This window comes from Schistocerca nitens, chromosome 2 (genome assembly GCF_023898315.1).
Source record: "Schistocerca nitens isolate TAMUIC-IGC-003100 chromosome 2, iqSchNite1.1, whole genome shotgun sequence".
Taxonomy (NCBI): domain Eukaryota; kingdom Metazoa; phylum Arthropoda; class Insecta; order Orthoptera; family Acrididae; genus Schistocerca; species Schistocerca nitens.
Window position 1 is genome coordinate 682,722,894 of NC_064615.1, and position 27,238 is coordinate 682,750,131.

Consider the following 27,238-nt stretch of genomic DNA (forward strand, 5'->3'; position numbering starts at 1 on the left):
GGGTGTCATGTGTGACAGTCCCATTTACGCCCCACCATCAAGTATAGCACAATATAGCGACGTGTTAAAGAAGGCACCATCGGACAATGCTAGCTTTCTTTACGGTACACTTATCCACGAGATGGCACCATCCTTAGACCATTGCTGTAGTAATAAACTTTGAATTCGTAATGAGTCTTTCTTTGTGTGGCCTATCGTCTCCGAAAAGATCGTAAAACTACGTGAATTTTTACGAATGTTCTATTTTCTCTTTTGTGTATTTAATTGCTGCAAATTCTTGGAAAGGACAATAAAACTGCTCGTATATTTGCTATTATCCTATATTTATGCTTTGTGAACTCTGTGGATGTAAGTTATTAAAGAACAATACCTGACTAAAGTAAAGTTATGGTGCATAATTTACGTTAAGCCTAGCACTTATGTCAACTAGAATAATAACACCTACGGAAAACTACTACAACGATGTTCGTAAAAAAATGGGGAGCTAATCATTTCTAACTTTTAAAGGCCTTACGTTGAACTCTTACAGTAACGCATGACTTGACACACGCTACAGGCTCGCTAACATAACTACCACCTTGAGATTACGTATCTGCGATGTGTTCAAAAATAAACGAAAATCTCATTATTTCGACTGTTATATTAGTCTGATTCGCACGATTTTTCTTTGTTGTGTTGGTAAATATGTCTGAAAGGTGACTGTACAGTGTTTGCCATATCGGATATATAGTCTATTGTCAGCTGTCGATAAAGTTACAGGTATTTTGGTAGTATCGGCTAGTATTTATTTTGTTTTAAAATGGAACACATAATTTAAAACATATTTTGCTATAAGAACGAAATAAACTGCAACATACACTCCTGGAAATTGAAATAAGAACACCGTGAATTCATTGTCCCAGGAAGGGGAAACTTTACTGACACATTCCTGGGGTCAGATACATCACATGATCACACTGACAGAACCACAGGCACATAGACACAGGCAACAGAGCATGCACAATGTCGGCACTAGTACAGTGTATATCCACCTTTCGCAGCAATGCAGGCTGCTATTCTCCCATGGAGACGATCGTAGAGATGCTGGATATAGTCCTGTGGAACGGCTTGCCATGCCATTTCCACCTGGCGCCTCAGTTGGACCAGCGTTCGTGCTGGACGTGCAGACCGCGTGAGACGACGCTTCATCCAGTCCCAAACATGCTCAATGGGGGACAGATCCGGAGATCTTGCTGGCCAGGGTAGTTGACTTACACCTTCTAGAGCACGTTGGGTGGCACGGGATACATGCGGACGTGCATAGTCCTGTTGGAACAGCACGTTCCCTTGCCGGTCTAGGAATGGTAGAACGATGGGTTCGATGACGGTTTGGATGTACCGTGCACTATTCAGTGTCCCCTCGACGATCACCAGTGGTGTACGGCCAGTGTAGGAGATCGCTCCCCACACCATGATGCCGGGTGTTGGCCCTGTGTGCCTCCGTCGTATGCAGTACTGATTGTGGCGCTCACTTGCACGGCGCCAAACACGCATACGACCATCATTGGCACCAAGGCAGAAGCGACTCTCATCGCTGAAGACGACACGTCTCCATTCGTCCCTCCATTCACGCCTGTCGCGACACCACTGGAGGCGGGCTGCACGATGTCGGGGCGTGAGCGGAAGACGGCCTAACGGTGTGCGGGACCGTAGCCCAGCTTCATGGAGACGGTTGCGAATGGTCCTCGCCGATACCCCAGGAGCAACAGTGTCCCTAATTTGCTGGGAAGTGGCGGTGCGGTCCCCTACGGCACTGCGTAGGATCCTACGGTCTTGGCGTGCATCCGTGCGTCGCTGCGGTCCGGTCCCAGGTCGACGGGCACGTGCACCTTCCGCCGACCACTGGCGACAACATCGATGTACTGTGGAGACCTCACGCCCCACGTGTTGAGCAATTCGGCGGTACGTCCACCCGGTCTCCCGCATGCCCACTATACGCCCTCGCTCAAAGTCCGTCAACTGCACATACGGTTCACGTCCACGCTGTCGCGGCATGCTACCAGTGTTAAAGACTGCGATGGAGCTCCGTATGCCACGGCAAACTGGCTGATACTGACGGCGGCGGTGCACAAATACTGCGCAGCTAGCGCCATTCGACGGCCAACACCGCGGTTCCTGGTGTGTCCGCTGTGCCGTGCGTGTGATCATTGCTTGTACAGTCCTCTCGCAGTGTCCGGAGCAAGTATGGTGGGTCTGACACACCGGTGTCAATGTGTTCTTTTTTCCATTTCCAGGAGTGTAGTTTTATAAATATTAAATATTCCTTTTGAATAGTGTATTATCAGTAAAACAAGAGTCTACGAGCTGCATAAGCGTTCAGGAGGAGGACCTGAAGATGTTGAAGATGTGGAGCGCTCTGGACCTCCCAGAAAATCATCAAGCGTTAAACTGGCGGGAAAAATTGAACAAATTATTATGAAACATCACTGAATCACACTCAGAGTAGTCACTGACGCTGGCATATCAACTGATTCATGACAATAAATTTTTTCGAATGTTTTGCGTACGTAACGTGTGACAGCATATTTTGTTGCAAAATTGTTGAATTTCAAAAATAGCAGTGAATGCAAGTTGCTCAGGAGCCGCTAGATGAAGCCAGCAATGGTGCAGAACTTGAAAAGTGCGATAACAGGTGATGAAACATGGGCTTACGGATATAACGGTAAGCATTCTGGACTGCCAAGGCCGGATAATGCTTACAAGTGATGTCAAATTAAAGGTTATGCCCAGTGTGTTCTTCGATTTTAATGGGCTATTGCAACATGAGTTATTACCCCAGGGTCGAACGATTAATAAGGAGCACGAGTTAAAAGTTCAACACTGTTTAAATGAAGTAATCCAAAAACAAGCCCACATTTGTGGCGAGGCAAAGCATGGATTTTGTACCATGGTAATGCACCTGCTAACACTTCGTTGCTTGTTCGCAAATTTTTGGCCAGAAACAATACCATGATGATGCCACGGGCTCTATATTCACCAGACACGGCGCCATGTTATTTTTTTCTGTTTCCAAAAATAAAGAAAACTTTATAGGACCATTATTTTAGAAACGTAAATGAGATTACAAACGAATTGCTGAGACAGCTGTTACTAAGACCAAGTTCCAGAAGCGTTTCGGGGATTAGAAAAAGCGCTGGCGTGAGTGTACAAAATTTAACGGGGACTTATTGGGAGTGGGTAACACTGGCGTACACGAGTAAATAAAATTCTTTCCGTAAAACAAAAATTTCCATTATTTTTCGAACACACTTCCCATGTAAAAAATACGACCTCTACTCCAAATAAATTGACCCCCATAAGACCGCCTTCCCCCCTCTCCATATTCTCGCCCTGGTATAAGACTAAATTTTGCTAATTAAAATTTCTGTAACGTTCTTAACTAGCATACGCGCGACGAAACGTGATGTCCTGGCCACTAAATTCGTCTGATCTGAAGCTGATGGAACAAATCTGCGACACTTTTGGGCACCAGCTCCATGTCCACAAACCACAGCTCCGTAACATCTTCAACTTTTGTAGTCCTGTCTTCCTCAGTTGTGTGTAATATTACGGTATATTGATAATTTTTACTTTATGGACCGTCTGACTACAACTGAATGAAACACAATTTTCGTGCCATACGCGTTTTGCCCTTATTTTCTGCAAAGCATCTTCAGTGGCAGGTTGCGTGGACGATTTACTACCTATTACGCTCCTAGTGCTGTGAAATGTGGGAAAAAACCGCAAATTGGCATTTATAAGAAGACGAACAACACCAAAAATGTAACAGGAGCGTAATATGTAGTAAATCGTCCACGCAACCTGCCACTGAAGATGCCTTGCAGAAAATAAAGGCAAAAAGCGTATGGCACGAAAATTGTGTTTCATTCAGTTGTAGTCAGACGGTCCATAAAGTAAAAATTATCAAAATACCGTAACACAGGCCCGTAATTTACGTGACTCGCTTGATCTGTGAATGGATATCTGTACCGCATACCTCCTGAAACTTACCAAGAACTTAAATTAATGGCACGCAGAACCCGGCTGCAAACGTGGATCAGATTTCGAGCCAAGAAGAACAGTATTTTTGAAATTTCTAAGTTCATGATCTGTTCTCATACCTCTGTGAAGAAGTGTGTCATGAGTGATCAAGCGGCAACAATGTAGATAACTGTCGCTATAACTGCTGAACTTTGCGTGCCATCAAGGGTGAGTGTCAACTAAGAGGTTTCGAGATGAATGACTGTCAACTGTCATGCTGCAAACGTGATCGAAAAGCCTTGCGGTGAACGTTGAAATGAGTGGAGGGCAACGAGATTTTTCTTTGTAACTTGTTAATTAAGATTTCTGTCAGAATTGCAGATAATATTTTTATTAGTTGGTTTCGAACATTTTCGCTCATTCCCAAGTCACTACCTATATTAGAAGTTAAAATGATAATACTAAATCGTTAAATACAACATTCTGTGATAGCAGTGCAATAAAGCTTTTATAACATGCCTGCATTTGTAATGATCCATAATTATGCTCTATCTCTCAGAGGTCATAATGCTATAACTAAATACATTCATGCTTATTGAGGAAGGTCTCAGGTATTATCGCATTGATAAGATACTGATATATCATAAGCTAACTGCATTACTGGATCATGAATTATTTTTAAAAAGAGCAAAACAATTACTGTATTTAAATTCGGATTGTTCGTTCATCACTATCTCTGAGAGACAGAGCGCATAATAAACAACTGAAGATCCCTGTAATATTTTTGTGTCCAAATAAATTAAGACGCCTGTCAAATTTTCGATCTATCAAAACAATTGTAAGACAGTCAAGTAACATTTGTTATACTGATCTGTTGTAAAAACAAATGTACTATGTACAGTGAAACATTACGAATGCAGTATGTCACAAAAAATGTATTGCTCTGCTGTGATCTGTGCACACAAATTGTTTGAAAATGTTGTATTTCATGTTTTATTAGTAACATTGTGCCTTCTAATATAGGTAGTGGTCTGCGACTGAACGAAAATGTTCGAAACTAGTGACCAATAAAACTATTATTTGCAACTCTGACGAAACTCTTGGTTAATAAATCACAAATGAGTTGCTGATTCTAATACTAACACAATGTTGGGATTTCGTAGATATGTCTTTATCAACCCTGCTGCGTATGGGGCCTCTAAGCTGTCAGATGGTGGCTCGAACGTTTACTAATCACAATGCGTCAGCGGAAAAGACTCGAATATGTTCAAGACTATCGCAACCTGAGCGCTTTGTAGGACCTACGGACATAGCTATGTTTGGCGAGAAACATCAAATAGTAAACACACTGCAGTCACTGCTTGAGTAATACTACGTGGTGGATGGTTTTGAGTCTGAGGAATTTCTTCCCAGCGAAGGATGGGACCTTTTTTGTGGTAGCATTGTTGAAGGAGTGGAACAATAAGCGTGTCGTTCTCAGTGGCACGTACGTCGGCACGATGAGGAGAAAGGATCAACATTATGGCGACCTCTGCACGGCACGTACATTACCTACTGTCATGCAAAGAAGCGTGTATCACCTGCTAACACAACAACTGCGCTTCGCTTTGTTACCTCTCCTTTTGTGCTGCCTGTAAGCACTCTAACAGATAAAAAACACTTACATAAACTGTCACCGAGTCGCCTCATACGAGTACACGAGGGTTTGAGGGATTGGTAATCATTTCACGTTATGAAACCGAAAATGTTGTTCTTCGAAGTTTCAATATATTATCTTTTACTGCTGGGAGCGACAGGGCATGGATGGGGCTTCACTGTTACAGGGAGTACGTCAGTTAATGTGATTAAAGACACGGACAATTGAAAAATTACCATAGCATTTTTGAAGTAATTAAGCCAGTATTTAATGGAACAGTACTAAATTTGTATTACACTACATAACGAGTACAATCAGAGCGACGCGTCGTCTTCCTTTGTTAAGTATCGCCCTGAAAACAAATTTTATGACTTACAGTGTAAAAGTTGAACGTAAAAGTAGGATAATGTGAAACGCCTTAAGTGAAAAGTGCTTTTCTGACGTAGGGGTATTTTGGGCTCTGTGTCCAAGGTTATTCCAGCAAGTAGATTTCTTTCATGTGTGTGATTCCGACAAGTTTGTAAAATTCCCATCTACGTCTTCCATTAGCTTTTCAGTGCACTTAAAACTTTTTGCAACCACAGGCATCCCTAACATGGGAGCAGGTAAAGCTCAGAGAGTACCAGATATGGTGAAACACTCACTTTCCCAATACGTGTTCAGGAGCATTGTACACGAGAATTTGTTTTTCTTATTTGTCAGTTTAGTCCTCCAACGCACATATTTTTCATCCAGTTGCTCTAGAACATTTGCACTATTTTCACCCGCTTTTGCTCTACTCTTCGTTCTCAACGTTTCCCATAGGCCGTCGGCTTCCACACACTGTTTATAGATGTTTCGATTCCAGCTTACAATACTGCACAAATTTCTTATCCGCAGCAACTAGCCTGTGGAAAGTTAAGAAGATCCACACATTCCTCACAAATTCGTACCCGCATTCAGTTTTCGTGAGCATTCAACAAATATGGTATACCTCTTGCGCAAAGCCGTCACACAGCTGATTCTTCGTGTAAAATGTTCCACGCTCTTTATTTAAATATGCCTTCTACGTCAGATAGTTCACACACATTTAATTGCCGGCAGTCCATTTTCCAGTATCAAATTGTGCCTTTTCTCTATTCTTCTTTTTTTTTCATCTGTGGTTGCAGTTTTGTGTGGTCATTCGGTCATTATTCAGTGTTCAAAAGCGGTATGCCCATGTTTGATTTCATCCGCCAATTACTTCCTTCTTGAAAGCGGTTTAGCAAATACATCATACATCTTCATTAATTTTAGATGAACTGATGGTAAAACTTTCGAAACAGAGGACGTTATGACACCATACTATTACTGTTTTCGCATTTTACTTAAACATATACAACGCAACTACTTTAAAAAGTTGTATGAACTGTCTGCATCACTGTCTACACACATACATCGTAAGCCAACTTATAATGCGTGGAGGAGAGTACTCGGCGAACCACTTTCCCCTCTATCCTGTTACAGTCGCGAATGTTCTTCCGGAAGGCAGCTGTTGATAGTCCGCTGCATGAACTCTAAGCTCTCTAATTTTACCTTCCTGCTCATTTCCTGCAGGAGGAAGTAATATGTTGGCCGACCCCTCTACTAACGAACGCTTTAAAATTTCTACCACCTGTCGTGAAATATGCTATTCAATACCACTTCAATCGCACGCGAGCTATGTGCCGGACATCCATCATGTTGGAAGCGCATCGCCATTCTGCCATGCAGTGAAACATCTTGTAGAAACGTCTGTAGAACGTTACGTAGGAAATCAGCATACATTGCACCATTTAGATTGCCATCGATAAAATGGGGGCCAATTATCCTTCCTCCCATAATGCCGCACCATACATTAACCCGCCAAGGTCGCTGATGTTCCACTTGTCGCAGACATCGTGGATTTTCCGTTGCCCAATAGTGCATATCATGCCGGTTTACGTTACCGCTGTTGGTGAACGACGCTTCCTCGCTAAATAGCACGGGTGCAAAAAATCTGTCATCGTCCCGTAATTTCTCTTGTGCCCAGTGGCAGAACTGTACAAGATGTTCAAAGTCGTCACCATGCAATTCCTGGTGCATAGAAATATGGTACGGGTGCAATCGATGTTGATGTAGCATTCTCTACACCGACGTTTTTGAGATTCCCGATTCTCGCGCAATTTGTCTGCTACTGATGTGCTGATTAGCCGCGACAGCAGCTAAAACACCTACTTGGGCATCATCATTTGTTGCAGGTCGAGGTTGACGTTTCACACGTAGCTGAACACTTCCTGTTTCCTTAAATAACGTAAGTATCCGGCGAACGGTCCGGACACTTGGGGGATGTCGTCCAGGATGCCGAGCAGCATGCATAGCACACGCCCGTTGGGCATTTTGACCACAACAGCAATACATCAACATGATATCGACCTTTTCCGCAATTGGTAAACGGTCCATTTTAACATGGGTAATGTATCACGAAGCAAAACCGTCCGCACTGGCGGGATGTTACGTAATACCACGTACTTATACGGTTGTGACTATTACAGCGCCATCTATCACAAAGCGAAAATGTAATAAAAATGGGGGTTCCTATTTAAAAAAACGTAGTTGATATCCGTTTGACCTACAGCAGCGCCAACTAGCGGGCCAATCATAGCACCATCTGGTTTCTCCCTTCAAGCTAGACGAGTTTCGTTCTTTGCAGTTTTTTCGTTTGATGCTTATTTCGTGAGATATTTGGCCCGATCACTATCAATAGACCACCCTGTATATGAAGAGGTACAGAGTTTAATTGGTTTAAAATGAAATTTATGGCATATCTTCTCTAACTGAAGAGAGAGACCGACAGGACAGACGCCGATGCATCAAACAATTGTTAATTCGCTACTGGAGAAATGTTTGTGGTTAAACATAATAGGAAGAACAAGGCTTGACTTCAGCAACCAGGTTAAAACTGATGTAGAGTTGAGTAGTTACGCAGAGGTTAAGGACATCTCACGTACCAGAATAGCGAGGAGAGCAGCATCAAACCAGTCGTCTGACTGAAGACTGTAACAACAACAGGTAGCAACTACTCCTCATCAAGGGATACTAAAAATGCCTCTCGTCGTGGTAAGCTACGGCAGCGTTTGCTCTTGTCTCGGGCAGTGTGGGGTGTTGTGCGGTGTTGGTGCAGCGGTCTGAGGCCACGCGGAGCATTTCCGCCGCTACTGTGCACCGCGCAGCGCCGGGCTGCGGCACGCGGTGTCCTTAACCGCGATCGCCCGCCACATCGAGCCGAGCCAAGCCGCGGGCTGCACGAAAATGTGTCAGCGCCGCTTACAACACGGACCGGCCGTCGTGCCCTTCTCGGCCCTACCCAGCCCTTCCCTTCCCTATGCCGTATCCACAGTTGTTATCAATGGCGGCGCTAACGAGCGATTTAAGGAGGCGCCGAACAGTTCTACACTACTGGCCATTAAAATTGCTACACCACGATGATGACGTGCTACAGACACGAAATTTAACCGACAGGCTGAAGATGCTGTGATATGCAAATGATTAGCTTTTCAGAGCATTAGCACAAGGTTGGTGCCGGTGGCGACACCTACAACGTGCTGATATGAGGAAAGTTTCAACCGATTTCTAATACACAAACAGCACTTGGCCGGCGTTTGCTGGTGAAACGTTGTTGTGATGCCTCGTGTAAGGAGGAGAAATGCGTACCATCACGTTTCCGACTTTGATAAAGGTCGGATTGTAGCCTATCACGATTGCGGTTTATCGTATCGCGACATTGCTGCTCGCGTTGGTCGAGATCCAATGACTGTTAGCAGAATATGGAATCGGTGGTTTCAGGAGGGTAATACGGAACGCCGTGCTGGATCCCAACGGCCTCGTATCACTAGCAGTCGAGATGACAGGTATCTTATAAGCATGGCTGTAACGGATCGTGCAGCCACGTCTCCATCTCTGAGTCAACAGATGGGGACGTTTGCAAGACAACAACCATCTGCATGAACAGTTCGACTACGATTGCAGCAGCATGGACTATCAGCTCGGAGACCGTGCCTGCGGTTACCCTTGACGCTGCATGACAGACAGGAGCGCCTGCGATGGTGTACTCAACGACGAACCTGGGTGCACGAATGGCAAAACGTCATTTTTTCGGATGAATCCAGGTTCTGTTTACAGCATCATGATGGTCGCATCCGTGTTTGGCGACATTGCGGTGAACGCACATTGGAAGCGTGTATTCATCAACGCCATACTGGCGTATCACCCGGCGTGATGGTATGGGGTGCCATTGGTTACACGTCTCAGTCACCTCTTGTTCGCATTGACGGCACTTTGAACAGTGGACGTTACATTTCAGATGTGATACGACCCGTGGCTCTACCCTTCATTCGATCCCTGCGAAACCCTACATTTCAGCAGGATAATGCACGACCGTATGTTACAGGTCCTGTACGGGCCTTTCTGGATACAGAAAATGTTCGACTGCTGCCCTGGCCAGCACATTCTCCAGATCTCTCACCAACTGAAAACGTCTGGTCAATGGTGGCCGAGCAACTGGCTCGTCACAATACGTCAGTCACTACTCTTGATGAACTGTGGTATCGTGTTGAAGCTGCATGGGCAGCTGTACCTGTACACGCCATCCAAGCTCTGTTTGACTCAATGCCCAGGCCTATCAAGGTCGTTATTACGGCCAGAGGTGGTTGTTCTGGGTATTGATTTCTCAGGATCTAAGCACCCAAATTGCGTGGAAATATAATCACATGACAGTTCTAGTATAATATATTTGTCCAATGAATACCCGTTTATCATCTGCACTTCTTCTTGGTGTAGCAATTTTAATGGCCAGTCTTCACGGGTTCAGAGGGTATATTGTGCTCTTTAAGTGATTACAATATCGAGTCAAATTTACCACGAACTGGGCAGTGTGAGTCCTCTTATCAATATGATGTACCCTCTCTGGCCTGGATGCATGCAGTGATCCTGCTCGATTGCACACGGCACCTAGTCAGAATTCTTTCATCGTTTTTAGCAAACAGGAAATTTTAAGTTTCAACTCGAAGATAGAACATCATGTCGAACCCAATGGAAGTCGGCGTTCCTAAGGGGTCCGTTATGGGATCAGCCATTTATTTTATACAAACGATATTCTGCAACAACCAGAGGGGCAACTCTCGTTGCTTGCGCATGACCTACTATCTACAGGAGCAGCTCTAATCTAATGTTCATCGCCAGTAAACTGCAACCTCCAAGACATCCAGCATTGGGCCCTTCTTGGAAAAGTAACTATTAACGTCAGCAAAACACAAACCATCATGTTTACTATCAAACGAATGCCGCAGGATGCTGTAATTGCTTCATCTGGAACCACCCTACCAGGAAAGACCGTCTCTAAGTATTTAGATATCTTGGACTCGAAACTCACATTCAAACAGCACCTTAATCATATTTGCAACAAAGGCAGTCACCATATGTTTCAAATGAATTCGCTGGTCAAAGTAGTTTCACTTACTATAAAGGTAAAACTACGACTCTGCAAATTCTTTCTTCTCCCTATGATAACTATGGCTCCGAAATCTGGTCCTCAGTTTTCAACCAAAAATTGCAGTAAAGTAGAAATTATTGAGAATAAATTCGTCTGCACAGCAACTGACGTTCCCCGAACTATACCAAACTCACTCATATGGAACTCCAAATTCCGAAAAATCCATATACCATTCTTCAACAAGCCCAAAATTCCACGAAAAACCAAAAGTTTCGTCCTATCACCTCATCCGTACCATAGGCCAACTCTTGCGCGATCCCATAAACAAATTCAGCAGAATAGTACTGTATCGTCAGTTCGGCTTCTAAATTCCCATCAGTCTCTCACTGTCGTAATCAAAATCAATAATATCACATCATAAAACCAAAATACTCCGATGTCACCTAAATTCTCGTTTTCGTACCTTTAAACTCAGGCATAAGGAATGAGATTTTTCTGTTCCGGCCCTTTGACTATATGAATCTCGAATCCCTCACACTGCAGTTCGGCCCTTTCACAATTAAGTGCTCACTCAGCGTCTCTTCGACAGTTACCATATCAGTCCTGCTCTTGTACGCAATAGTTCACCACACCATGATTCTAGGAATGGAGAGGAATGGGTCTCTAGAATCACTGCTCTCTGCGACCTTTCACCAGTTCGCTACGGACACGATTTAACCGCCTTAAAGAGAAGTGAAACTCATTGCTGAATAGTCCAGAATGCCGCTCGATGTCCCAGTACACTCTGGATCTAAAAATCTTTTTCTGTCCAAAGCTCGTGGTCTAGTGGCTAGCTTTTCTGCCCATGGATCACTGGGACCTGGGTTCGATTCCCGTCCAGGTCGGGGATTTTCTCCGCTCGAGGACTGGGTGTTTGTGTTGTTCGCATCATTTCATCGTCATTCGTGAAAGTGGCGAGATTGGACTGAGTCAAGATTGGGAAATTGTACGGGCGCTGATAATCGTGCAGTTGAGCGCCCCACAAACCACATATCATCATCATCATTTTGGTTGTGAGCGGTAAAAGACGCATTGCAACTCGAGATCTCAACTCAACTTCCGCTAACCTGTCACCGCTGGTTCAGGGTAGCATTCCGTCTGTAAAGACTGCCCTGATTTTCGATGTTATTATCCGTCTATTCGTCACAGCCAGACGACCAAACCTAAAGTCTTGCCGTGGTATAGCCCTTCTGGAGAGATCCGTACCCACCCTTCTTGCCCCTGTGTTGCCTTGAGTCCAGATCGTCTCCATTCGCTTGCATTCATTTCACTACAGCCAACCGACTATAGGATCTGCCCGTATCATGCCCCATGTACCTCATGTCAATAATTCGATGTGAAGTCCGATAGTCATAGCTGCGTTGCGGCTCCCACCTGAAAATTCTAGTAACTCACGACACACCCAATTGTCGACACGTACTCACATCATCATTCTTCCTCTACAGCAATGCCTTTTTCTATACTGACGGTACTAAAAATAAGCTCGCATAAGGATGAAATTGCCAACCTTTCCCACAGGCATGGAAATACTGAAGTACCAGTGATACTGAAGTTTAGTGATTCATGATTTAAAACTTGTCATTTCTGCCAGTGTATGAACTAAACCTTATATAATTGAAAAAATAACAAGCATAATTAAAAATCAGCTGAGCAGCAAAGCCAAAGCTAAGAAATCTGCGGCAGTCTCTCGCAGGATGTAGATGATCTGATGTTGCCTGTGGCAAAGCTGGCTCGTCTATTTTGGCCACTGCATACCCTCTAGGCACTCAGTATTTACAACACAGGTGAGGTTGTAATATAAAACACGATTGTCGCCGTGGGACAAGGAAATTTTCTAAATTTTATTTAGTGCAGCGATAACAACAATGTTCATATTGTTCTCCTTCCCTTTGTTTATGCCGGTTACCGTTTGTTTCCTGAGACTATATTCATACACATACGTTTAATGTTTTGTATACAACATGTCCACATTTACATTGTAATTTATAATTGGCGCTGAAGTAAGTTCCTGAGCGGGTTTTGCCTTGTCTTTATATTCTGGAGACGAAGAGCAAGTTAGATGCCGGCCGTGAAGAAAAAAAACAGAATGTCAATAATGAGATAAATATGGCACCAAATGTCAAAGAATTAGCGTCATTACATCAAGCTCGGCCCATTCCCAAGGAATGTTGTATTAATTATTTAATAATACAATAAATATTCGTCAATCAAACGTTGAAGTATTCATAATTTTTTTTCGAGAAGGGGGCTGGAGGCCAGAATTTTTTGGCTGTCTATGCTGTACAAAACAGTCTTCCGGCGCCGCTACCATTTGGACGAAAATAGAAAAAAATAGTGTCCACAAATGGTTCAAATGGCTCTGAGCACTATGGGACTCAACTGCTGTGGTCATAAGTCCCCTAGAACTTAGAACTACTTAAACCTAACTAACCTAAGGACAGCACACAACACCCAGCCATCACGAGGCAGAGAAAATCCCTGACCCCGCCGGGAATCGAACCCGGGAACCCGGGCGTGGGAAGCGAGAACGCTACCGCACGACCACGAGATGCGGGCAAAGTGTCCACAATAACGGTAAAGCGCTTTCAAGACTTTCTCACAAAAATGAATGCATTATCTGCACAGAAAGGAAGTACTCTGTGCTTCGAACGCGTATACGATTCAGTGGTGTCGGAAACAGGTTCATTAAAGTGTGACGACACGATGCCTTTTTCTGTACAACCTTGCACTTGCGGTTGACGGTTTCTGCAGTCCAACGAAGACGTGCATTTGTGAGCACGTCCGTTTTGTCGAATGAGGAATGGGAAGCGTCAAAGCACTCAGCTTTCCGACCTTAGTGGGAATCACAGCTTTCCGACCTTAGTGGGAATCTCGTGCGCTATACGACTGCCACAACTAAGTGAGATGAGTCTGCACGCGTGTATTCAGTACTGTTTTCTTGTGTGTTTCTGATCGCGAGGTCTAGAGACACTAAAAAAAGAAAAACTGAATCTTTTTTGCTATCGTCACAGTACCTTGAACACAATTAGGGCAAAAAATACTTTTTCGATAAGGCGCTGGGCTTACATTCAGAAAGAGTGAAAGAGTATAGTTCATATACCCGTGTTCCAGATTAGGCTTTTTCAATGGTATCTCAGAATGTCTTATACGGTGGTTATTGAGATGGTCTTCTTGAAAAGAAATCTGAAACTGTTTCCCGACCTCGTGGTCAATGGAACCTAAACTATCATCTTCCTTCCTTTTGACATAAACCGACAGGAAATGTACTCCTCTACTTTTTCCTGTCGTTTCCCTCCTTCACTTCACTGGTTTTCTTTGATCCCTCATTGTTCCTGTTCTTTATCTTTATATATAGCCTAGTTCTTGCAATACCTTTTTATTCAGTTGTTATTATTATTAGTATTAGTATTATTTTACACTACTAATATTTCCATACCTACATATAAATAGAGATGCAAACCAACTATCCACTATTGCAACTATCGTTTTACTCTTTGTTATTAGCATTGCACTCTTAATGCTTACTCGTCCGAATAGCCGTGCATGATAAAGCACCGTTTCCGGGATGGGGAGCTGCGCCGGCCCCAGATCGAATCCGCCTGTTTCGTTGTGTTGGCCAGCCTGGGTGTGGTTTTTACACGGTTTTCCACATCCCACTAACTGAAGCCACACTGGTACCCAAGTCTCGCCTCACGTACACCATTTGCAAACATTTCGAAAAGTTACGCTCACTCTCACATGCAGAACACTACAAGCAGATAGTTGGGGGTACACATATTCCGTCTAGTGGGGTAACGGAGTGGCGACAGAAAGGGCATCCGAATACTCTTTGAATTAGCCATGTCAAATTCTATTGATTGGCGACTCCATAGTGTCCTGTGCACTACGACCAGATAATGGGTATACTTGAAAGGAGAGACAGCATTGGTCGTATATTTTTGTTTATTATCGCAAAATCGATTTTCGGTCACTTAGTGACCATCTTCAGTGCTGTAATATATAACTTAAATTAGTAAGCGATCGCCGTAAGCTTATTGACACCAGTGCTTACTAATTTAAGTTATATATTACAGCACTGAAGATGGTCACTAAGTGACCGAAAATCGATTTTGCGATAATAAACAAAAATATACGACCAATGCTGTCTCTCCTTTCAAGTATTTCATGTCAAATTCGTTAATAATCACGTGGACCTGCGCCGAAGTGGGACGAAGACATAAGATAAAGAAGAAGAATGCTTTCATAACGTTTGTACGAACAGTTTTAAAATTGAATCTTAGACCTATTGTCACTTTGTGATGTGGAAAAAGACTTCACCGTAGCCGATGACACTGACAGGTGCTTGCGTTGCTCTTTTTGAGCCAGTGATAGATGGTTCGAGTCTTGCTAGTGGAAGAAATTTTTGCCAGTAGTATTCTTTTCGATTATCCAGAATTAAATCTCACACCGTCCTCAGTCTCTCGCGGAGTGCGAACATGTGACATGGTTGACGGTCATCCGTACATCCGAAGGGGGTATCTGTCACTTTCATCAGTAACACAAACATAATGCCACTCTCTATAGCGATAGGCCACAGTCCTCCACACTATAATTTAGCTCTTCGTATGTCAGCTGCCCGTAAGTATTACTAACAATGGAGAGGGCCTCATGGGTCTAACATTGTCAGATAACAGAGATGCATAGAACAAATAAGCACACAATGTGTCCAGAAAGACAATTCTGGATAAGTAGTATACTGGTCAGAATGTGCACCGTTTTTGCTTTCTGTTAAAATGGTCTGTGTTTCACATGCACAAAATATATATCGTGATATCAAATGTACAAATGGCGTTTGTCTGAATTCTTATATACAACATCACCACATATAGAAAAATTTTATATATCAACCTAAAGAGGAAAGTGCGAGGCCGTGGCACTTCCTGTGAATGATATTAAAATTTTTCGACTGTCACACTTAACTGTTTTATTTTATGTTGTACAATTATTATCATACACTCACAACTTATTTCAGCCAACAACGGGAAAATAGCTTACACACACCAACAAATAACCACATTACACTAACGAATAACTCGACAGAAATTTGTCGAAAAATCAAGCTGACTAAACGAAGGAGAGGAATAACAAAATAGGTTGCAAATTTAAAGTGGGCAACAGAAAAAGCCAGCGGAACTAAAGGTAACCTTACATTTGCGTGTCAACTTTATTTTTTACGTTAGGGACCTCAGTGTCTTTTAAAAGACTACAGATAAGCTGCACTTGACGAGATGACTTTCAGCAGTGCAATAAAAATTTCTTGTAGTATAATGGCCGGGTGCAAGTCTTTTAATTAGACGTCTCTTATGCGACTTCCATGTCACTAAGGTAACCGGGGAAATGGGACATGCAGTTTAACGTGGAGTCTGAACCGCTTGTCGTTCCCGGAGAATATTCACATCATCGACAGATGAAAGCTACATTGAAGACACATCAAAATATCTTCGGTTCTCACCCAATTATATCCCGCGATCACTTCGTTTCCAGGGCCTTGCTTTACCACTTGACCACTAGGAGCGAGACTTTCAGCGGTAAAATGAGAATTTTTATGATGCCTGAAATATTACTTTCAAGTCATGCTGACCACTTGGTTGCTTCAAATGCTTACCCTCAAGCACATTTCGTGTTATATAACATCCCGTCTGCTTTCAAAGGTAGAGTTTACGATGTATTTGTGCTTGAAAAACAACGCCACAAATACGTAGGAAGCGTAAAACAACGTTGCAAGCATGTTTCACGATGTGGAATCAACAATAAACTATTAACGCCTGTGTTGTCGTCACCTGAAAGTCGTTTGCAAAATACTGCCATTGAGATCACTGCCCGTAAGTCACGTCATGAACACAAGCTCTATAAACAATGAACACCGCATCGACCAAACGGAAGCGGCTTGCAAACGTGCCTTTAATCTCACGATCGCCGCTGGCTGGTCCGAACCGGTTATGACAATGCGAAATAATCTCGTGATTTTGTCTTTAAAGTATAAGAATTAAAGGAACATATTCACACAGTTAATTAATCCCCTTGGACAGTATCTCACTCCATCCAATGGGTTACACTATTAGAAAATGTGCCTTGTACAAAGTCTAAATGTTCTGGCCATAAGAGGCGTGCGTCGAGAGTGTACACACGATACCAGAGCATTTTATACTAGAGAGATGTGTAGCGAATGACGGGGCACGTCGAAAGCTAATCATCTTTCAATTTGGGATGATAATCGGTGCAAAAAGCATGGCTAATAGAATATCGGAGATTACAAGGGAACTCGGGTTTTCGAGGTCAGCAGTGTCGAACGTGGATATTTCATATCAAAGAGACAATTTAGTTCACGTCCAACCCGCCGTACAGGACGAAGACAAGAGTGTGACGAACAGACGTCACGTCGCTTTCATGGCCACGCGGAACGATGGACGATCTATTGAAGGTCAGATCTCCGCCGATTTGAATGTCGGGCGTCAAGAACCGGTTTCTACCAGTACTATACGGAAGAAAGGAAGATTAGTGTTTAACGTGCCGTCGACTTCGAGGTCATTAGGGGCGGAGAAAAAGCTCAGACTAAGGAAGAGTGGAGAAGGAGATTCGGGCACGCGCTTTCAAAGGGACAAATATAGCACTTGCCTTGAAACGAGTAAGAGAAATTACAGGAAACCTAAATCTGGATGACTGGACAGGGATTTGGACCATCGTTTTCCCCAATGCGAGTCCACCGTGCTGACCAGTGCGCTTTCTTGCTCGGTATGAGTGTGCGGAAATAAACGCACCACACTGACTTGAGTATCCAGAGAACGGCCCGTATCCCATTGGTGACACCTCGATACAGAGGTCAACGAGTGGCGTGGGTCAACCAACATCATCACAGTGGTGGCGAGTAGTACGGTCTGATGAATCTCGGTTTCAGTTGTATCGACCTGACGGGTGCCTGAGAGTGTGGCGTATGCCCAATGAAACTATGGATCTTGCTTGTCAACAAGACTGTGTCCACAGAGGAGATGAATCGGTGTGCTGCGGGTTGTATCACAATGGACACAGTTAGGCCCCCCTTCCCAACGGTAGAGAGTAATGGAGGTGCACGTTATGTGGACATTCTCGAAGATTATCTGCATCCCTTTCTGCCATTAGAGTGTACCATACCCTGTCGGAAAATTGCAACACCAAGAAGGAATTTTGCGACACAAGCGAAAGTTGGTAAGCTTGTTTCTACATCTGAAAGATGATGTCTATTCAAATTTCGCATCATTCGCATAAGAGTGGCGCTAGTACCGCCACTGTGAGGATGCAAATCTGGTTTGCTTTATATACACGCTGTAACGGGCGTGAGTGTCAGTTACCTTTGAGATTGGCCGTGCTGAGTTGGTGTTAGCCAAGAATGTCTTTAAGGCGACAAAGAAACCGTTATCACCACCTCACTGAGATTAAATGAAGTCATGTAATTGGGCTACGAGGAGATGGATGTTCCTTCTGCGAAACTGCAGGAAGACTTGGCAGGATGTTGCCTGTACATGATTGCTGGCAGCGGTGGTCACCTGAATGTACGGATGCAAGAAGACCCGGCTCCGGAGGGCCACGTGGTATTACCGAGACGGAAGACCACCATAGTCGTCGTATGGCTCTGGTGCGCCGAACAGCTTCTGCAGCAGAAGATTGAGCAGAATTGGCACCACAAGGACACAACGAACTGTTACAAATCGGTTACTCCAAAGACAGCTCTGAGCCAGGCCTGTAGCGTGCATTCCATTGGTCCCAAACCATCGTCGTTTGCGGCTTCAATGATGTCAAGCAAGAGTTCATTGAAGAGCAGGGTGGAGGCCTGTTGTGTTTTCTGATAAAAGCCGGTTCCGCCTCGGTGCCAGTGATGGACGAGTTTCGGTTAGAAGGAGGCCAGTTGAGGAGTTGAGGACCTGCAACCAACCTGTCCTCGTACTGGAAACATTGGATCTACACCTGGAATTTTGATCTAGGGCGCGATTTCGTATGAGAGCAGGTGCATTCTCAATCTGGCGATTCGACCCGTTGTGCCGCCATTCATGTACGGAATTCCAGGTGGTGTTTTCCAACAGGAGAACACTCGTCCACATACATCTGTTGTAACTCAACGTGCTCCATAGAGCGTCGACATGTTGCCTTGGCCTGCTCCATCACCTGTCTCCAGTCGAGTACATACGGGATATCATCGGACGACGACTCCAGCGTCATCCACAACCAGCAGTAACCAAACCTGTATTGACCGACCAAGTGCAACATGCACGGATCTCCATCCCACATACTGACATGCGGTACCTGTACAACACAATGCATGCCTGCAGTCAACATTCTAACGGTTACACCGATTACTATCGTACCAGCATTTCAGTTTTGCAATGACTTATCTCGCCCATAGGTAACCCGTGATTTTGCAATGTTAATGGCAAAAATATATTACTAGAAAAGTGTATTACCGAAATTTCATTACTCTATATTAATAATTTTTTGTTGTTGCGATTTTGTTCCCGTCAGTGTATTTCTCTGTTGCCCTGTTCGGCATTGTAGTCACGATTATCCTGCTTCAAAGAGAAGGGGCTTTTCTTTCAGTCTGGGGCTGATGGTCTGGTCTTTCCCAGATCCTCCTAAATGGATTGTGGCTGGAGTCTACTTGATGGGCTTACAAGGGAGAGTAATTTCCCCGCGACACAGTTGTTACCAACATCTGTTGCAGAAAAGGTTCTCAAGTTCCTGTCTGGAGACAGCACCTTACATAAGCACTGTCGGCAGTAGCAGATAATGTCCAATGACAATGTCCACATGCTGCTTCCAAGTCCGACTGGCTGAAAGTCCTGTATGTTGCACAATCTTGGAGCTGTTGGGAGCTGGCGAGATTTAGGAGTCCACCGGCAGCCCTCGTTGGACTGAGGTGAATAGTCGGGGGCCCTCTGGGGATGAGTTTTGTTTTTAAGAGCTTATCATTTCGCAAGTCTGGAGTTAGTTGTACTTCGGGGTCAAAGGAGTAGCTTTCCCGATACAGAAAGCCTACAGAGTATTTTAAAGTGCATTGCCTTGCACGCGCATCGAATTGTGCGCTGACACTTCCTTGTTATTCTCTGCGATCGGTGGATTAATGAGTGTGAACTTGTTCTGTAACAGAAGTGCACAGAGTAAGAAGTGGAGACATTAGCTAGCTAGAAATACTTTGAGCTGTGTCCACATTTTGCTGATGCGGCAATTCTCAACGGCCATAATTAGCATGCAGGTAACGGCCTTGCCGCAGTGGATATACCGGTTCCCGTCAGATCACCGCAGTTAAGCGCTGTCGGGCGTGGCCGGCACTTGGATGGGTGACCATCCGGGCCACCATGCGCTGTTGCCATTTTTCGGGGTGCACTCAGCCTCGTTATGCCAATTGAGGAGCTACTCGACCGAATAGTAGCGGCTCCGGTCAAAGAAGACCATCATAACGACCGGGAGAGCGGTGTGCTGACCACACGCCCCTCCTATCCGCATCCTCAACTGAGGATGACACGGCGGTCGGATGGTCCCGATGGGACACTTGTGGCCTGAAAACGGAGTGCTTTATAATTAGTATGCAGCTCAAGGCGGTATATTTAACTGTTATCGGTGAACCTTTCCGGTCCAGGGCTCGGACCTCGGAATCTTTCCGGAAGGGAGTTATATAGCTTCTGATTATCAGCTTCTGAGTAGTGAAATTTAGCCATAATTCGAGAGTCAAGGCGAGTATAGCTACTATTGTTTAGACAGATTTCACATGGGAAGCAGTGTACCAAATTAATTGGAGTTCGCCAATAAACGTTTCCGATTAAATCTGCGGAACAGTATGTCGCGCAGTTTGTCTCGCGCGAAGCACACCGCCAAGAGTACGGGATTTCTGGCTACGGCCGCGAGTGCGATTTCGCGCGGCACCAGGGAAGCTTCAACGAAGGACGGAAGGAACGTTTCGAGAGAACACTGATGAAGATGCCATGTTTCAACGAGACAATATAACATGTCACTGCTCTTTGGCTGCACACATGTGGCTAGATGAACACTCCTGCTAATTCAGACTTCTAATTCTCCCTAGGTCATCAGTGTCGGTTAGACCGTCAGCGAGAGCAGCACCGCTAGTTCCTGCTACTAATAAGGCGAGTACACCGTTCGCTTGTTACATATTTTTACGAGCTTCAAACAGGAGCGACTGTAGTAATGGATAGGAACTGTGATTGTTGTGTATAGATGCTGGCTGAGTTGGCGACCCTTCGCTAACAGCTCCAGACTGCATTGGCTTCCGTCACACAGTTTGAGGCTGCTGCCAAGGGGCGTCACTGTGGAGGATCGAACGCGAGGATGCGAGGGACGTCGAGCACATTCCACGTGTCCTCCGATCGGTCCACTGCTGTGGCCACCCCGGGTACTGCCTGCACTGAGGTTGACCCCTCACCCGTGGTCGAGTGGGAGATCATTCCAAAGTCTGGCAGGCAGAGAAAAACTTTCCGAGGGACCGATCGTAGGGCCTCCCCAGTTCGTTTGACAAACAGGTTTCGGGCGTTATCTGTGACTGAAGATGTCTCTGAACCGGATGCAGTCGTCCACCCTGTTCCACAGGAAGCTTCTTGGCCCGAAAGGTCTGGGCATTCACAGAGGGAGGGTTTGCTGGTAGTTGGGAGCTCCAACGTTAGGCGCGTAATGAGGTCCCTTAGAAACATGGCTGCCAAGGAGGGGGGGGGGGGGGGGAAGAAAGCCAGTGTGTACTCTTCTACATCTACATCCATACTCCGCAAGCCACCCAACGGTGTGTGGCGGAGGGCACTTTACGTGCCACTGTCATTACCTCCCTTTCCTGTTCCAGTGGCGTCTTCCGGGGGGTGTCATTCCGGATGTGGAAAGGGTGCTTCCAGATGCCATAAAGAGTACAGGGTGCAGCCAACTGCAGGTCGTGGCTCATGTCGGTACCAATGACGTGTGTCGCTTTGGATCGGAGCAGATTCTGTCTGGTTTCGGGCGGCTAGCGGAAATGGTAAAGACTGCCAGCCTTGCTTCCGAGATTAAGGTGGAGCTCACCATCTGCAGCATCGTCGATAGAACCGACTGTGGTCCTTTGGTGCTGAGACGAGTGGAGGGTCTGAATCAGAGGCTCAGGCGGTTCTGTGACCGTGTAGGCTGCAGATTCCTTGACTTGCGCCATCGGGTGGTGGGTTTCCGGGTTCCGCTTAATAGGTCAGGAGTCCACTACACACAGGAGGCGGTTACACGGGTAGCGGGGGCTGTGTGGAAGGAATTGGGCGGTTTTTTAGGTTAGAGGGTCTCAGGGAACCACAGAAGGGACGTCCGTCTAAAAGTGAGCAGGTAAAACACAGTGAGGTAATTGTAGAAACGATTGGTATTGTAGTTGTAAATTGTCGTAGCTGTGTTGGGAAAGAACCAGAGCTCCAAGCCCCAATAAAAAGCACTGAAGCTCCAATAGTTGTAGGTACAGAGAGCTGGCTAAAGCCGAAAATACGATCAGCCGAAATTTTTTCAAACGATCTAACAGTGATCAGAAATGATAGATGAAATACATTTGTTGGTGGAGTATTTATTGCTGTGAGAGGTAGTTTGCCTTTTAGCGAAATTGAAGTAGATAGTTCGTGTGAAATAGTGAGGGTAGAGGTTATACCTGACAATCGGACTAAACTATTAATTGGATCGTTTTACCGACCCCCCGACCTAGAAGATATAGTTGCTGAACAGTTCAAAGAAAACTTGAGTCTCATTTCAAATGAGTACCCCGCTCATACAGTTATAGTCGGTGGTGACTTTAATCTACTCTCGATATGCTGGAAAAATTATACGTTTAAAACCGGTGGCAGGCATAAAACGTCATCCGAAGTTGTACTGAATTCTTTCTCAGAAAATTATTTTGAACAATTAGTTCATGAGCCCACTCGAAGCGTAAATGGTTGCGAAAGAATACTTGACCTTTCAGCAACAAATAATCCTGGACAAATAGTGAGTATTGTGACGAATATAGGGATTAGCGAACACAAGGCAGTTGCTGCTAGGCTGAATACCGTAACACCTACAACCATCAAAAAGAAACGCAAAGTACATCTATTTAAAAAAGCTGATAAAAATGCTCTTAACGCCTTTTTAAGAGATAGTCTTCACTCCTTCCGACCTGATCATGTATGTGTAGAAAAGTTGCAATGTTTTAAAAGAGATAGTATCGACAGCAATTGAGAGATATATACCACATAAATTAATAAGTGATGGTACTGATCCCCCATGGCACACAAAACGGGTCATATCGTTGTTGCAGAAGCAACGAAAAAAAGCGTGCCAAATTTAAAATAACGCAAAATCCCCAATATTGCCAAAGTTTTACAAAAGTTCGAAATATGGCGCGTACTTCAATGCGAGATGCTTTTAATAATTTCCACTACGAAATTCTGTCTCGAAATCTGGCAGAAAACACAAAGAGATTCTGGTCATACATAAAGCACACCAGTGGCAAGACGCAATCGATACCTTCACTACGCAATAACAACTGTGAAGTCAGTGATGACAGTGCCGCTAAAGCAAAGTTATTAAACACGGTTTTCTGATACTATTTCACCAAAGAAGACGAAGTAAATATTCCTCAATTCCAATTAGAACAACTGCCAAGATGAGAAACATACAAGTAGATATCCTCGGAGTAACGCTTAAATCACTTAATAAAGGCAAGGCCTCCGGTCCAGATTGTATACCAGTCAGGTTCCTCTCCAAGTATGCTGATAAAATAGTTCCATATTTAGCAATTATATACAACCACTCGCTCACAGAAAGATCCGTACCTAAAGACTGGAAAATTGCTCAAGTCACATCAATACCCAAAAAGGGAAGTAGGAGTAATCCGCTGAATTACAGGCCTATATCACCAATGTCGATTTGCAGTAGCGTTTTGGAACATGTACTGTATTCGAACATTATGAAGTACCTCGAAGAAAACGATTTATTGACACATAGCCAGCACGGTTTCAGAAAATATCGTTCGTGTGAAACACAACTAGCTCTTCATACTCATAAGTAATAAGTGCTATCGACAGAGGATGTCAAATTGATTCCATATTTTTAGATTTCCAGAAGGCTCACAAGCGTCTTCTAACCAAACTGCGTGCCTACCGAATATCGCCTCAGTTGTGCGACTGGATTCGTGATTTTTTTGTCAGAAAGGTCACAGTTCATAGTAATAGACGGAAAGTCATCGAGTAAAACAGAAGTAATATCCGGCGTTCCCCAAGGAAGTGTTATAGGCCCTCTATTGTTCCTGATCTATATTAACGACATAGGAGACAATCTGAGTAGCCGTCTTAGATTGTTTGCAGATGATACTATAATTTACCGTCTTGTAAAGTCATCAGATGATCAAAACTACTTGCAAAATGATTTAGATAAGATATCTGTATGGTGCGAAAAGTAGCAATTGACCCTGAATAAGGAAATGTGTGAAGTTATGCACATGAGTACTAAAAGAAATCAGCTAAATTTCGACTACGCGATAAGTCACACAAATCTGAAGGCTGTAAATTCAGCTAAATACTTAAGGATTACAATTTCAAATAACCTAAATTGGAACGATCACATAGATAATATTGTGGGTAGAGCAAACCAAAGACTGCGATTCATTGGCAGAACACTTAGAAGGTGCAACAGGTCTACTAAAGAGACTGCTTACACCACGCTTGTCCGCCCTGTTCTGGAGTATTGCTGTGCGATGTGGGATCCGCATGAGGTGGGACTGACTGATGACATTGGAAAAGTAGAAAGAAGGGCAGCTCGTTTTGTATTATCGCGAAATAGGGGAGATAGTGTCACAGGCATGATACGTGAATTGGAGTGGCAATCATTAAAACAAAGGCGTTTTTCGTTGCGACGGGATCTTCTCATGAAATTTTAATCACCAGCTTTCGCCTCCGATTGCGAAAACACTATGTTGGCACCCACCTACAGAGGGAGAAATGATCACCACGATAAAATAAGAGAAATCAGGGCTCACACAGAAAAATTTAAGTGCTCGTTTTTCCCGCGTGCCGTACGAGAGAGGAACGGTAGAGAGACTACTTGAAGGTGATTCATTGAACCCTCTGTCAGGCACTTTATTGTGAATAGCAGAGTAATCACGTAGATGTAGATCTTAACCCAACCGAACATTTATGGGATGCTGCCGATACCCATGAGCGCTCAATGGACCCAGGACCAACTACACAAGAACAACTGTGGCTAGCACTGCAAAAAGAGTGCATCAATATCCATCCAGAGTGATTAGGACTGCTAGCGGTCAGTGTCGCGACGTATTATTGCAGTTTTGAAGACTTACGGAGGAGCGACTTGCTACAACAACCACTTCGATGACTTCCCGTGACTTTTGGACACTAAGTGTGCAGGTTGACCATAAAAGTCCCCTAACATTTCAAAAATCGTAACTTCGAAACTACTAGAGATAGAGCATCGTGGTTTGTTTTAAAACGTTTATCAACTCTCAAACATTTTTTCTGTTTTGCCAGATTTCAATGTCTGCCCCATTGGTCGATCGTAGAACATCAAGGCGGTATTCAAGTTCTACACATGTTCGAGTCAGCATTGTAGCCACAGTAGTTCTGATTGCTCCACTGATTCGTGCAAGAAGGGTAACAACGTTACTGTCTGGTGTTGTATACAGCGTTTCTTAACGTGACCCCATAAAATGAAATCTGTTGACATGTCCAAGTAAACCTTTCCCGTCAATGTCTTCTCTGCGAAGTAAAATGGGCCTTTGGACTGTCGTGCGTTAAGCCGCGCCAATCATTAAGTTCCAGGCTATCACGAAAGTATTTTGTGGGTTGTCGGAGTGCCGAATACTTAAGTTGTGCGCAGAGTGGTGTCTGCTTCGAGAAAGGTACCTGACGCTGTCGGCCTCTTTTTAAAATTTTCGAACCACCTCATTATCCTTGTTTATACCGTTGGTGCTCTCCCACACTGAGGTCGATGACTGCGCAGTGCCGTCGTCAGATCCTGGATTCTGCATACCAGGTGACTCATTACGCCCTTCCAGGTCTGTCGGCATTTTGATGGAGCCCAAATCAAATATGCAACAAGGGACAAAAACTTTGAGAGTTGCTGAACATTGTACAGCTAACAGTGAGTCTCTGCTTCTAGCAGTTTGAAAGTTATGGTATTTGGAAATGATAGGGGGAATTTAGGGGGTCAAACCGGCGTCCTCACGAAATTTAAGTGATATACAAGCTGAACACCTGTCATTGCCCGGGTATGTATTGATTCCATCTCCTCCTTTCTCCTATCTCTTTTCCATCTCTTCGGCAACTCCTCCAGCCTCCATTCTCCGTCCGTCACCTCGTCCCCCCTCTAAGTCCATCTTCTCCTGCCGGCCGGTGTGGCCGAGCGGTTCCAGGCGCTTCAGTCTGGAACCGCGCGACCTCTATGGTCGCAGGTTCAAATCCTGCCTCAGGCATGCATGTGTGTCATGTCCTTGGTTAGTGAAGTTTAAGTAGTTCTAAGTTATAGGGGACTGATGAACTCAGATGTTAAGTCCCACAGTGCTCAGAGCCAGTTGAACCATTTGAACCATCTTCTTCTCCTCCCTCTATCTCCTCCACACTCCCTCTACCTCTCTCCCCCCCTCTTCCTGCCCATTTTCTCCTCCCTTTGTCTGTCCATCTCCTCCTTTCCCTCTCTCCACCGTTCTCCTCCTTCCATCTCTCTACATCTCTTCTTCCCTTTTTCTGTCCATTTCCTCCTCTCCATTCTCTTTCCATCTCATCCTCCATCATTTCTGTCCATCTCCCCCTATTCCCTTCCTCTGTCCATTTCCTCCATGTTCCTCTCTCTATCCGTCACCTTCTCTTCCTTTTCTCTGTCCATTTTCCTCCTCCCCTCTCTCTGTCCATCTCTTCCTGTCCCATATTTGTTTCCACGTCTTCCTTTACCCTCTCTGTCAGTCTATATCTTCCTCCCCATCCTCTATCCACATTATCACCCCTCCCGCAATTCACAGTATTTCTTTCCAGATAATAAATGAAGTTTCTACCAAGGTTGGTAGAAATCGATCTAGTGGTTCAGGAGGAGGTGTGGAACATGTA

General features: G+C 44.5%; 1 protein-coding gene and 1 pseudogene across 1 annotated transcript in view; both read left to right on the forward strand.

The window, feature by feature from the left end:
• The window catches only part of LOC126234555 (pH-sensitive chloride channel 2-like), a 279,036-nt gene that overhangs the window by 52,435 nt on the left and 199,363 nt on the right, over positions 1–27,238 (forward strand). The gene's annotated exons all lie outside the window — the stretch shown is intronic.
• LOC126238452 (5S ribosomal RNA) lies at positions 20,400–20,517 on the forward strand (annotated as a pseudogene).